At 32.3% G+C, this 13,911-nt stretch overlaps 1 long non-coding RNA gene across 1 annotated transcript; it reads left to right on the forward strand.

Moving 5' to 3' along the window:
• Window positions 1–7,374: 7,374 nt before the first annotated feature.
• Window positions 7,375–13,826, forward strand: LOC136067594 (uncharacterized). The gene is made up of 5 exons (XR_010629034.1): window positions 7,375–7,476; window positions 7,725–7,789; window positions 7,909–8,060; window positions 9,421–9,496; window positions 13,659–13,826. It is a non-coding gene; the product is annotated as an uncharacterized LOC136067594 (long non-coding RNA).
• The last annotated feature ends 85 nt before the right edge of the window (window positions 13,827–13,911 follow it).

A 13,911-nucleotide genomic window follows, 5' to 3' on the forward strand; every position in this document is an offset into this window, starting at 1 on the left:
ATGAGGAATAGGAAGAAGCGGTTCGTACGGGTATTTATACCCCAAATCGAGGAGCCATGCGGGTTTTCCAACTCATAAATGCAAAACGAATCTCCACCGTTAGATGGGTAACGCCTCATTGGACGTGGGGAGCACAGAGCTGCCTGAATTTAATGATGGACACGTTACGTGCTTCGAAGCATCAGCGACGTGCCCTTGGCAGGTGAATGGGCCCCAGCACTGACGAGGGGCGGGGGGGGGGTGAGGCCGAGGATGTCAAAATCCTTCTCCCCGCTCGAGGATGAGTGCAGCAAGATTTTGAGGGGCTATTGTGGGGCCAGAAAATCGAGTAGCCAAGGCCCACTTCAACCCAGGCCTAGATGGCCCATGCCGAGGACGCACGATGGGTCCGAGGATGACCCTATCCCGGTCGTCCGAGACCTCGGTGCGGAGAAGGGCAAGCTTTGGGCGAACCGTCACCTCGGCATTGAATACGTTCACCTAACCCCTCTGGCCGCATTAATGAGGATGTAACCCTTGCCAGGGCGACATCGATCAGGGTGAACCACTTGAGCATGGATATGACCTTTGATGGAATAGGCCGTTAGGAGGAAGGCCAATAGATGATCAACAGGAGGAAGAAGATGGGATATATAAGAAATGTGAGCAAAATGTAAATGGGAGGTCTTTTTTGCGGGGGAAGAAGAAGCCTCCTCGGCCCATGGCCGAGGAGCATCCCCCAGTTGTAAATCGTTCTAAGTATTTTTTCAATAAAAGAGAAAGGTGTTCATACTTCGTAAACGCCGGTCAGCACCTAAACCTTTAACCCACTCTCTACAAATTCATTGTTCTGGGTTCGTTGGGCCTCCAACCCATATCTCTTGGGCTTGGGCGACGAAAACTGACCCTACAGTTGTCAATATTCTTTATGGCTCTTAAGCCTTTATATTGAGAACCCTATATTACTATTATCACTTATTTTATTGATGTGGGCCCAAACCTTTTAACTGAGCTTCATGTGGCATGCGTCAAAATTTTGAATTTCGCTTCGCGGTAACAGATGTTGAAAGGCATCAATTATTATGATGCGCTGGTAGGTAGGTTGACGTGAGCATTTTTTAATGAGGTGTCTTATATTTATTGGCTCGAAGTACAAGGTCAGCTCCAGAACTACACAATAATTTCCTGGGAAAAAGAACCAAGAAAACATGCTCTCATTAACTCAATTTTTGCTTGTAATTTTTTTTTTCCAAATTGATAAATACAATTCCGAATTTCCAATACCTAAAGAAATAAACCACAAATCTTATTTTCAACCATTAATGAAAAGACAAAAATAATAATATCCTTATACTTTCCTCTAATAGCATTAGCATGTGGAAAAAAAAAAAAAAATACTAATGTAAGCTAGTAAAATTGTTACTTTATAAAATAAAAATGAAATAAAAAAGAAGAAGAAGAAGTTCATTAGAACACTTATTGTTACTTTATTCAAAGAAGTTGATAAAGATCAAGAACCTTTTTTTTTTATTATTATTATCTAAAAACTTAAGTGAATGAATTTATTGAAAAATCTAAAAATCTAAAAAAAAAAATTATGCAATTTAGTGAAGCCACTTATATGATATGACTAGTATTATGCCCATGCGATGCACGATTTAATTAAGAATCATATGTAACTTAAATAAAAGATAACAATAACTAAGTATTTGTATTATCTAAAAATTGATAGAGATGTATAAAAATAAAAATAAAAATCAATAAGAACAATTATAATTTTGCTATCCATGAGGTGTTTAAAAAAAATAAAAAATAGAATTAAAGTTTGATATTAGTAGTTGTATACGTGTACTATGATTTTTTTTTTTTAATTAATGTTGATATGAACAATTAGTGTGAAACCAACAAAAATTATATATATTTTTAAAAATCTAAGAAAATTTCTACAATTTGTGAAGCCATGTGGCACAACCACGACTTTTAAACTAAACTTTTATTATATAGTAAATGATATATATAATGTTCATGCATTGCATGGTTTTATGTTAAAATTTGTAGAATATATATAATTATTATAACCAAATAAGTAATTATTATAACGAAAGGAAAAATTGCATTGGTACAACAACCATCAAGTATAAAATGTAACACCTTAATATAAAATTATCTTCTAACATACCAATTGTGCTATAATATACACGTATCAAACTATTCGCATATGAATTTTATATCTAATGAATCTACAATATAAGTGATTTGCAATATTGTTAACAATAATATTAATGATTAAAATCTTTAGACAAAGTAACATAAAATTGGCCTCTTTTTAAAGATAGAACTATTCGAGGAATAAAACCTTTGTTCTAATTAAAAAAAAAAATTGTAAAGTTCTACATCTAGATTACAAACCTTTCTTAGGATGCTTGAAATCTTTTTTGACAAACCTGAAGAAAAAAAAAATCAAGAAGAAAATTAAACAAAGTTAAAAAAACAAAGTACCATATAGATTGCAAAATTGTATGTAAATTTAATAGTCTATGATTGGAATTTACTACGACAACTTACATATATATTGGACAACAAAATAATTAAATTCGATCAAACCATTAACATATGAATTAGATCAAACATAAGGAAATTACTCCATCAAAAAAAGGAAAAAATAAGGAAATTAGCTTAAACAAAAGACAACAAATACATAAAATGTATTTAATTGATTATAATAAAAAATTAGAGTAAAAAATACATACCTACATGATTGTAGGTAGAAAAATGGAAGCCTAAATAAAAAACTGTATAATAAGTTGGAGACTGAAAAATGACATCAACTAACGGTGTATATATATACATACTCCACCTAGAAAAGGAGTCCAAGTAAAAAATCAAATACTCTAAGCTCCTTGAAGTTACCTAATCAAGAAGTTTAGGTTAATTTCATATTAGTTTTTTTTTTAATACTTTATCCCAAAAAAAAAAAAGAAAGTGGACGTGTTGAAGATTTCGAGAGTGACTCTATAAAAGTTTGGTCCTGCGTGTGGGGTTTTAGGGTTTCCAAAGACAAAATCTTGTAAAATTGTGAGGGTACACATTGAAGAGAAATAATAAATATATAAGATATAAAATCTAAAATAAAAAGAAAAAGAAAATAGTGGTGACGTAAAAAATTGTGGGAGTTCCAAAGGTTTCGGTTATATATATATATATATATATCAGGACTCTAACTCATTCTTATCGCTAATTCATTATTATTATAAAGTAAGTGTATCTCTAAAAAATGAAATAAAAACTGCAGATTAATATTAGATTAATCAGGACTCTAATGCATTCATATCTCAAATCCAAAAAATTAGGACTCTAATTCATTCTTATCTTTAATTCATTGTTATCATAAAATAAGTGTATCTCTTAAAAAAAAAAAAATACTACTTCCCGTAAGTTTTTTTTTTTTTTAATAACTTTAACATAAACAAAAATAAAAAATAAATACTAATAACAATCTAGCTAATAACATTAATTTTTTTTTTTTGGGATAAAGTATTAANCCCAACTTAAAATTTGGAATGATGAATCCTATTAGTGGATAGCAATAACCACAAAGGCACAAAGATTATTCCTTTTGATTGCCTATAACAGCAGAGGCTAAATGACTATAGTAGATTTTTGTATATAGAGCTAAATTAAATGACTAGATTAATAAGAAATTTTCACCAAAAAGAGAAAGAGAGAGCGAAATAAAAAATTAAAAAAAAAATTATATAGACAATTCAAAGAAAGCTTTTAAGAACCTGAGACCAAGAACTTGATCTCCACAGAATAACATAGCTTTCACCTAATATGACAGTAATATTGGGTTTACAGTTTAGTTGTTTACATATTGAAATTAGGTATTTTGTCAACCAATTTTAGTGCATGAAACATAGAGTCTTATTAATTAAGTCCACACCAAAATAATAAGGAAATATTTTTTAGAGGGTGATTGGCAGAGAGAGACAAATAAATCAAAGCTTCAAAAAAACAAAATAGCTAAGCATTGAATTAAAAAGTGAAATCAAGGTGACCTAATTTTGCTCTAATTGGGTTAGACAGAGGTCGAGAAAGTTACCTGCGTGTGGGGAGTTTTAGAGACAAAGAAGACCAATGGTAGAAGCTATAAGAAGCAATTGTGAAGCAATTTGAAAGTCGGTGACCTCTTCTATATAAAGCGCAAAAAACCCTCTTAACTCTGATAATACTCCGCTTGAAATCCAACGTAATTTAATTCCAAGCAATGTTTATTCTAAGGTTTTTTTTTTTTTTTTGGATATTATAAAAGAGATTGTCTATTTGTTAAATAATTAGAAAATATTCAATATGAAGCAGATTTTGTTAAATGGGTATAGAATTTGATATGTTTGATTTTTTTTTTTAATGTTTGTGTTTATTTATTTAAATTGGGAATCTATGAGTTATGGGTTATGAATTATGGATTTTAACAAATTTCTCAAATCAAATGATAGTGTGGGATTAAGGGGTTTGTGGTTTTATCGACAAGTATTGCAACAGGTTACTATAGTAGACACTCATTAGACAATAAATTTAGGGATATAAAACTTTTTTAATGTGTTAAATTCTTAATTTGTAGATTTTATTTTATCAAGATTCAAGAGTTGCACTTATCAATTTAAAAAAATTAATTAAAAAAGATCAAGAGCTCTATATTGGGGAACATATTCAATTTCAGGTGTGTTAACAAATTCTGTTAGTTTATAATCAATTATATATATATATATATATATATTTATGTTCCATAGCATTTTGTTAATCAATATAGGGGGTAAATTGCAAATTACACTCCTAAAGTTTGGGAGTGATTGAATTTTACACCCTGGTGTTTCAAAATTTGGATTTTACCCCCTATATTTTAGGGGTGTTTGGATTTTAAACCCTAATGTTTTAGAATTTGAAGGTGTAAAATCCCAACATCTCCAAACTTTAGGGGGTAAAATTCAATTCTGAAACATTAGGATATAAAATCTAAATACTCCAAACTTAAGGGGGTAAAATCCAAATTCTGAAACTTTAGTTTGTAAAATCCAAACACCCCCAAACTTTAGGGGTATAATTTGCAATTTACCCTAATAACAATAACTATACAAGACATTTTTTTTTCTTCATTTCATAACATATAACTGTTTAATATATGTTTTATCTATATAGTGTTATTTATAAATTCAATATATGCAATTGTAGTAAAATAAACCAAGATTAAATCATATATCATACTCGATAAATTTCCCGTGCATCGCACGAGTTAGCGACTAGTTAATATAATATTAATTTACCTACAATCTTACATGAAGTAGTTTAAAAAAAAAAAAAAATCAAAGATGTAAGGAACAAAACACAAAAGGGAGCTTCTTTACCACTCCAATGGTAATCACATTCAAACAAAGAAGAAGCAAGAAAATCTTCCCAGCCTTCATCTTCATACTCTCATGCAAACTCCTCTGAAAAAAAAAAAAAAAATCAAAGATGTAAGGAACAAAACACAAAAGGGAGCTTCTTTACCACTCCAATGGTAATCACATTCAAACAAAGAAGAAGCAAGAAAATCTTCCCAGCCTTCATCTTCATACTCTCATGCAAACTCCTCTGCAATATATAGTAACAAAGGAATTTTAGAATAATTGACTCTCATGCAAACTCCTTTGTAATATATAGTAACAAAGGAATTTTAGAATAACCGATCATTAGTCAACAAACAAAGAGTCACACACCCATGTAAATTCAGTAACTACCCAGATCAAATTTAACGCATAAAACCTCACATACACAATCAAACTCACATAATTATTAGAAATAAACCAATTTGGAGAATACCCATTTACGAAATCAGCATATAAAAACATGGGTTATAGTCAAATTGTTAGAATACTCACTTCACTTGCACAAGAAATTTCACAAAAGAATCATTCTAAATTTCTAACCAAACAAAAAAGCCAACAAAGGACAAACAAAACTATATAGAGAGAGAGAGAGAGAAACTTATAGATAGAAACTGGCTTTTGGGTTTAGCTTCAATTTGAATAGGAACACGTGAGTCTATCTTAGTAATGTTAGTTAAAGGCCAAAATGGGCAAATGCCATTTTTTCCCAAACTAAGCAGCGTTTTGCCCCCTTTTCCAAATTAATTAGGGAAATGCCCCTCTTTTGAAACTCAATTTGAGATAAATTGAGTTAGGCCCTATAGCGGCGTTTTTAAAGAGCCTATAGTGACGTTTTAAAGACCTATAGTAGCGTTTTGTAACTCAACCTCCATGAAATGTAGTTATAGGTAAAAATAAAAATAAAAATAAAAATTGCCTGTAACTCGATTTCATGGAGTTCGAGTTACAAAACGTCACTATAAGTCCTTAAAATGTCACTATAGACTCCTTAAAAACACCGTAATAGGGCTCTAGAATTTTTTTTTTTTTTTAACTCAATTTATCTCAAATCGAGTTACAAAATAGGGGCATTTCCCTAATTAGTTTTAAAAAGAGGGCAAAACGCTGCTTAGTTTGGGAGAAAAGGGCATTTGCCAATTTTAGCCGTCAGTTAAATAGATATACTATGAGGACTGAGAAGTAGTAGTAGATAAGTATCAAGGTTATTTAGCTAAAAAAAAAATTGTAAACAATTAATAATAATATCTATATATTTTTTTTATTAATCTAATATTAATCTATACTTACAATCTTACATGAAGTAGCCGTGAAGCAGTTTTTTATTTCTTTATTTTTTTGAAAGAGATAAACTACTTAATGATAAAAATGAATTAAAGTCCTAGTAGCATACTATTCCTTTTTAATTTTTTAAAAATCCAAAAATTTAATAAAATTTCTACAATTTGGTGAAGCCATGTGCCTTAACTACGGTATCTAAGCCTAACTTTTATTATATATGATATGATATGATATAGATAAGTGGTTTTTTTTTTTTGAGAAATAATTACAACATGTTGTTAACTTCGCAGCTCGAACTCTTTCTCTCATAGACCCCTAAGCACTTTGTACATAAGAAGGTACCAATTCAACTACAAGGCCTTTAGCGATATGGATGAGTGTTTTAAACGTTCAAGAAATAATTTTATTGAGAAAAATAAAGTCCCATGCAAAATTCACATTTAAGAGTGTTTTTCTTTTAAAATAATAATAATAATGATATCTACATTTGGGATGAGTTTTAAAAAGGAAACCAAAAATTTGTGTCTTTCTAGGACTCTGGTGTGAAATTAAGTTCGTATCCTTCTAGAACTTTATATGGAGGTTGACCTCTAATTAGATAGTTTGTATCTCTTATAAATATATTGAGATACGTATACGGTGGTATACCTTCGTAATTTTAATCTTCTCCTTCTGTATTTATTTTAGTTTTATTTTTGAGACGAAGTGAAGATGCTTTGAAGAAAACCTATAACCGGCTGTTTCTGTCTGTCCCTGTTCCCGTTGTTGATCAGATCCATGTCTCCTTCAAGTGGTATGTCTGTCTGTCTGTCTCTTGTTTCGCTTATGGCTGGCTGTCTCTCTCTTGTTTCGCTTAATATTCCAAAAGCAATAATTTTTTTCGAAATATAGAGACTTTTGGTCGATTTGAAAATTTGTTATCTTTTCGTAGTATATGTGCGTTTGCAAATTGTAGGGTGTTGGTTTTTTTTTTTTTTTTTGGCTTTAAGTTATGTGTAGGGTAGATATTATTTGTACTCAATTTTTGTTGCACTTTGGCAGGAACACTTTCCAAGCGTAGTGTGAAGCATCTTTCTCTTAAACAAACAAACACAACTGCTTGATCGGTTTTCTTCAACATCTCTACATAGCATAGCAATTAACTTTATTCATTTCATTTTATTTTTGTAGCCGTTTTCTTCTACTTACCTTTACCCGTGTCTCCGTGTCTTCTAAATCTTCGTAGATGCTAAGGTTGGAGCTGCTGCAGCTGCTTTGTTTTCTGCGAATAGGAGACCAGGAGGCGGCGGCGGCGGCGGCGGCGGCGGCGGCGGCGGCACCAGCAGCAGCAGCGGATACATAGCTCATTGTCAGCTTACATTTGAAGCGTACGAATTTGTAAGATTGTTTATGTATGATAGTCATTTGGAAAGGTTATACTTATAGGTGATAGTGTTGGCTTAAATCCAAAGACAATTTCAGTTTTATCTCTAAGATTGTTTGGAGAGCTCTTAGAGAGGCGGCCATGGCTGCCTTGAATGAGTCAGAGATTTTCTTAACCTTCTGCCCTTGCCTTGCGGTGCCTATACGCTATGGGTAAGAAGACTACTTGAGTGAATGTTGAGAAACATTGAGTCATTAAGGAGGAGGTGCTGGAGACAAGCCCAAAGCACTTTGATCCAATTAGAGAGGTGGTGATACTACATATACATTCAAATGGAATTTAAATGCTTTTAAATGTTTTTAAGCAGTGACAAAATTGATTATACAGCAATAGGAAGAAGGTCAAAGGAAGAGTGGGTGGCAGGGCTTTCAGATTGAGTTGAGGAGACTGATTGATGCGCAATACTCTGTTAAAGCAAATAGTGAGTCCAGTGTTCATATCCCATTCACACAAGCCCCAAGATGGGGCTGAATGGTAGCATGTGGGAATGAGCTTGAGCACGTAGGTAGTGGGAGAGGGCTCTAGGGTCCGTATGGTTGAAGTAGCTTAGCCTTTTGAGGGTTGTGTTGAACCTATTTATGTTGAACCGTTGGCTCTTTCGATCCAATGGAAGCACAAGAAAGCTTAAAGGGAAGGCCAGTTGATTTGCGCGAATTCCAAGGGCTTTGATGACTTTTTGGGGACCCCTTTTGAGGGATTAGAAGAAGATGCAACATAATTTCTTTGGCTGTTGAAGCTCAGATGAAATAAGGGGAGACGGATGAGAGTGCTCAGAAAAAAATTGACGAAGGCGTGGGAAAAGGGTTTCTAGTGTCATGATTGTTCATCAATGAATCTATAGATAGTATCTTGGAATGTGCAAGGATTAAATGACAATGGATAAGAGATTCGCTCTTGGTAGGCTGATATCATTTGTTTGCAGGAGATGAATCCAGAGGATGATTAGAAGTTTATAGGGATGTCACTATGTGGATTGGCTGCATTTGGGTTCTGTGGGTGGGATTTTGATTGTGTGGGATAAAGCCTGGTAGAGAAAGTGGAGGAGGCAGTGGTGTAATATTCAGTTTCTTGTAGATTTAGAAATGTAGGGAACCGATTTTAATGGACTTTAAAGTAATGTGGTAGCCAAGCAGAAGAAGCTGTGGAGTGAGTTGAATGCTCTAGATAAAGAATCATTTACTTAATTAAAAAAAAAAAATCTGTTCTCTGTTCAAATTTTTTAAATTCATATTTTCTTGCTTCCTTTTTCTTTGGTTCTACTCCTATATACAGGACTTTTTTTTTTTCATAATTTTTCTTTGGTCTGTTATGCAGTGCGTGAATAAAACCACCGGTTATGACTGTAATAACTACCTTAAAGGGAGGGAAGAATGCCGTGATTTTAAGAGAAGTATGTAAATTTGTTATCTTATTTTGATTCTGGTTAATTGTCTGCATATCTAGAAATGTTTTTGTTTGCACTTAGGTGTCACTTTTGCTTCTAAACAGGGGCGGAGCTAAGTTGAAAGGTCCCCAAAATTTTGAAAATTTTTTAATTATATATATAATTATTTTAATATTTTCAAAGTTTAGTTTATAAAAATTAGAGTTAGCCTTCCCAAATATTTGAATTAGTCCAATGATACTCTTAAAAAAAATAATTGGTCTAATAGTTATAGAGATATAACTTTATTTTTTGCAATTCTATTGTTTATTGTAAAATGTACTCTTACATCTGTTAAATATTTGATAAAATTTGGTATTAAACATATTTGAATTTATCTTTTTTAACCCGTTATAGGGCGATTAACAAGTCATCAACTCATTAAAAAAATCTTGTCACTAAAACTAAACATGAAATGTGTCTTTAGTTAATACATAACAGGTTAGAGCAAGATAGGTTCAAATATGTTTGAAGCCTAACTCATTTTAATATCTTTAGTTGCATGTTTTTGAAATTTTCATTAGTTCAATTGAAAGATTTTTTACTTACTTTAGTATGAAATTTGATAATTTGTATTTAAAGTTAAACATTTTAAGAATTTCACTATGAAAATGGAAAAAATGAATTTTATTTTATAAAGATCGTCATCAAACATAATTTTGATTGAAAATACTAAGTTCTTTTTCTTTCTTTTTTTTGTTGGGTGAGTGTATATATATAACTTATCAAATAAAAAAGTGTGTATATATGTGTGTATATATAATAATAAAAAAACGTTTGTGTATATATATATATATATGTATATGAGAGTTGTCTTGATAAATATATTAATGTCGCAACTTGGCCCCCTCAAATAAAAATTCCTATCTCCGCCCCTACTTCTAAATATGAAAGTACAAAATGATAATCGCTGAGTTATCTTAATATGGGGCTAGTTTTTCTATTTTATTGAGAAAATCTCTAATTATATTTCATATAAACAAAAATGTTCTATTTACATGATTTACATACTCTGTTAGAAGAGTCCTTGTAAAGGATTGTATTTCTGGTGTCGTAATGCATTGGATGGTAAGTTTTGATAAATCAAATAGTGAATATCAGGTTCAAAGTTTTTTTTTTTTTTTTTTGGGTGAGATTTTTCTTAGGACTGGCAAAGTTCTTAGCCCTTTTCCCCCTGTTTTCTATATCTTTTTTGATAGTGTAGATTAACTTATATATAAATAGTGGATAAAGGTCTATTTTTTATATAGGGTTTTGGTTTGCCTACGGCCAAAATAGGAAATTAGCTATAATTTTTAAACATTATAATTAGTATGCTAAGTTTTCAAACTATATTTTTTACTAGCATCTCGGGTCTCAAAGACTCGATTTTGGTTTATAAATCGAGTCTTTGAGACTCAATTTCCATGGGTTGATCATGTCTGATGTGATATTTTTTTCCACGTGGTGTCTACCTGGAAATCGAGTCTTAAAGACTCGATTTATAAACCAAAAAAAAAATTAAAGTCTCAAGTCTCAACTCTCTCAGCCATTCCCAGAAATACAACAAAAAAAAAAAAAAAAAAATCTAGGAAACACAACAATCCAGAGAGACACAACAATCTCAATCTCAACACAATCAGATTAGAGAGAGAAAGATCTAGAGACCCAGATCAGAGAGGAGGCAGCACGACCTTGGGCAACGCGGCCTAGGTCGCGCAGCTCGCGGCCTGGGCAGCGCAACCCTAGGTCGGCGTGGGTCAGCCTAGGTCAGTGATTGAGCTTGCACCTCCATTTCTTCTTCTTCTCTCTCTTTTTCTTTCTTTCTTTTTTTCTTTCTTTCTGCGTTGTTTCAGCATCTCTTTCTTTTTTTCTATCTTTCCGCGTTTATAAAATGGGTTATAAATCGAGTCTTAGAGACTCGATTTCTAGGTAGACACCACGTGGAAAAAAATACCACATTAGACATGATCAACCCATGAAAAACAAGTCTCAAAGACTCGATTTATATGCCCTAAATTAAGTCTCTTAGACTCGATATGCTAGTAGAAAATATAATTTGAAAACTTAGCCTACTAATTATAATGTTTAAAAATTATGGCTAATTTCCCATTTTGGCCTTTGCCTACCAACATTTATGTCACTTCGGACATGAAGACACTCATTTGTGGCGTGAGATGATTGTTTCCAAATATGGTGAATATAGAGGGGGATGGTGCAAAAGAGTTGGTAAGAGGGTCATGGGTGTGGATTGTGGTTGGGATAAGTTCCTCCCACATGTGGCTTATGGTATGATCCTTGGAGTGGTAATCTTCCTCTGAAGGATTTATACTTGGACTTGTTTGAATGCTTATCGAACCAGGAAAATTTGATTTATGATGTTTTGGACTGTTCATCACTTGGGATGGTTAGGAGTTGGAATTTGAGGTTCCATAGAGATTTTCATGGTTGAGAGATGGAGACATGTATTTCTTTTTTTTCGATCATATCTATACAAAGCTGTCTAGGGGAAAAGGTTTGATAGAATGTCTTGGAGGTTGAATAGGAGTTTTAATTTTGATGTTCAATCTTTTTATACCACTATCCATCACATCAATTCTCATTCTTTCCCTTGGAAGAGCATTCGGTATGTTAAGGCCCCCAAAAGGATGCCGTTCTTTAGTGGTTAACATGGGGTAAGATTCTTATAGTTGTTAACCTCATCAATAGGGGTTCTTGCTAATAAATTGGTGTTGTATGTGTTGGTGTAGTGGTGAAACAGTAGACCAACTTTTCGCATCATTTGTTATTACTTTGTTAATTAGGCTCAAGCTTGTGAATTTACATCTAGTGATTTCATTCTGATGTTAATAAACTTTATACTCTCTTTTCTTGTACATACTTGCTCTTTTTCTCTTCTTGTGTAATTATTTTGGCTTCTTTGTCCCTTTTTATTTTTGGCATGAAGTAGTTTGTTTATAATGAAGTATTCTTACTTATTAAAAAAAAAAAAGGCTCCTTGATTCTTATAGTAGAATACATGACGCAAGACAAAATAAAAGCAAGCAACAAATTGAAGAATGGAATATATATATATATATATATATAGATGATTTGAGATTCTAAGTCAATATTTAGGCTTGCTTGGAGCTAATACTAAATAAGAGAAGACCACTAGGAGTCACACCTAGGGTTAGCTGGAGACAACATCAAACCATTAGGATTTAGGATTATTCCAAGATAAATTTGATTTATTGTCAAAATGATCCCCTCTCCATAGTACTTCAATCTTGCTTATATAGAATACTAGCTTATATAGAATACTAAAACCCAATTTAAGCTGACCTAGGCTAGTTCTAATTGATGTTGGAAACATAATTTTAAATGATTTAGGAAATTCCAATTATTGAATTACAAAATTATTTGACATTAGGAAAATAATTAAAAATACTAATAACCTAGTTAACTACTAATACCTCAGATAATAACACAATTGACCAATAAAAATTACAGTTGACTCCAAAATCAAATAATACTAAATTAACATTAATTTTTCCTTGTGCTTCCAACTTCAAAATACATTAATTTTTCCTTCTTTCTACAACGATACTTGGATACTTAGTCTAGTTTGGGACAGAGCATGAATAGGATAAAGGAATTATTTTTTAGTGAACCATCTGTTTAGGGATTCGGAAGATGTTCCACTAGAAACATTTTTGTTATTATCTAGCAGACTTGCAGAAGCCAAAGGAAGCTTAAGTCGATACTTAATTTTATGTTCAATCTTGGTTTAATAATTTTAAGAATGAGCTCAAGCTTGCTCATGAGTGTAGTTTAGCCCATGTAAATTAGCATATCAAAAAAGTTATTCACTGATATTTATTTGATGCACAACACACCTCATGTGCTAGAGGGCTAGCACTTGATCGTTATAGTTGTCATATATAGTTATTAACACTAATCTTTTCTTATGTACCATTTCTAGAGACCCACCTAAGGGTAAGTTTGACTTCGTTGATTTGATGCTGGTGTTTGTTTCTTTCTCCAATTGTAGCTGTCAAACCTTCTATCTTGGTGTTTGAATTTACATTTATTCATTTTTATTTTCATTTAAAATGATTTTGTTAAATATGTGGATAAGGTTTGCTGGTTGTTGCTTTTTATTGCAAAGGTGGAGGAATTTGCCCAGAGGGAAGCAGCTGCAAAGGAGGTTATAAACGAGCCAAGCTTCTTTGACTCTTAAATGGTTAAACTTAGCTGGACAAAAATATAAAATATTCATGCTTGACTTGAGCTTGAACTAACCTTACAAACTATGTTTGAACTTGAACTTATTTGATAGTCCAAAAGCTTGAACTCGATGTCAAGTTTTTGAGATCGAGAAGTAATTCAAGTACATTATCCAATCCATTTGTGACACTATT

The sequence above is a fragment of the Quercus suber genome, unplaced genomic scaffold (assembly GCF_002906115.3).
Source record: "Quercus suber isolate HL8 unplaced genomic scaffold, Cork oak 2.0 scaffold_78, whole genome shotgun sequence".
NCBI lineage: Eukaryota > Viridiplantae > Streptophyta > Magnoliopsida > Fagales > Fagaceae > Quercus > Quercus suber.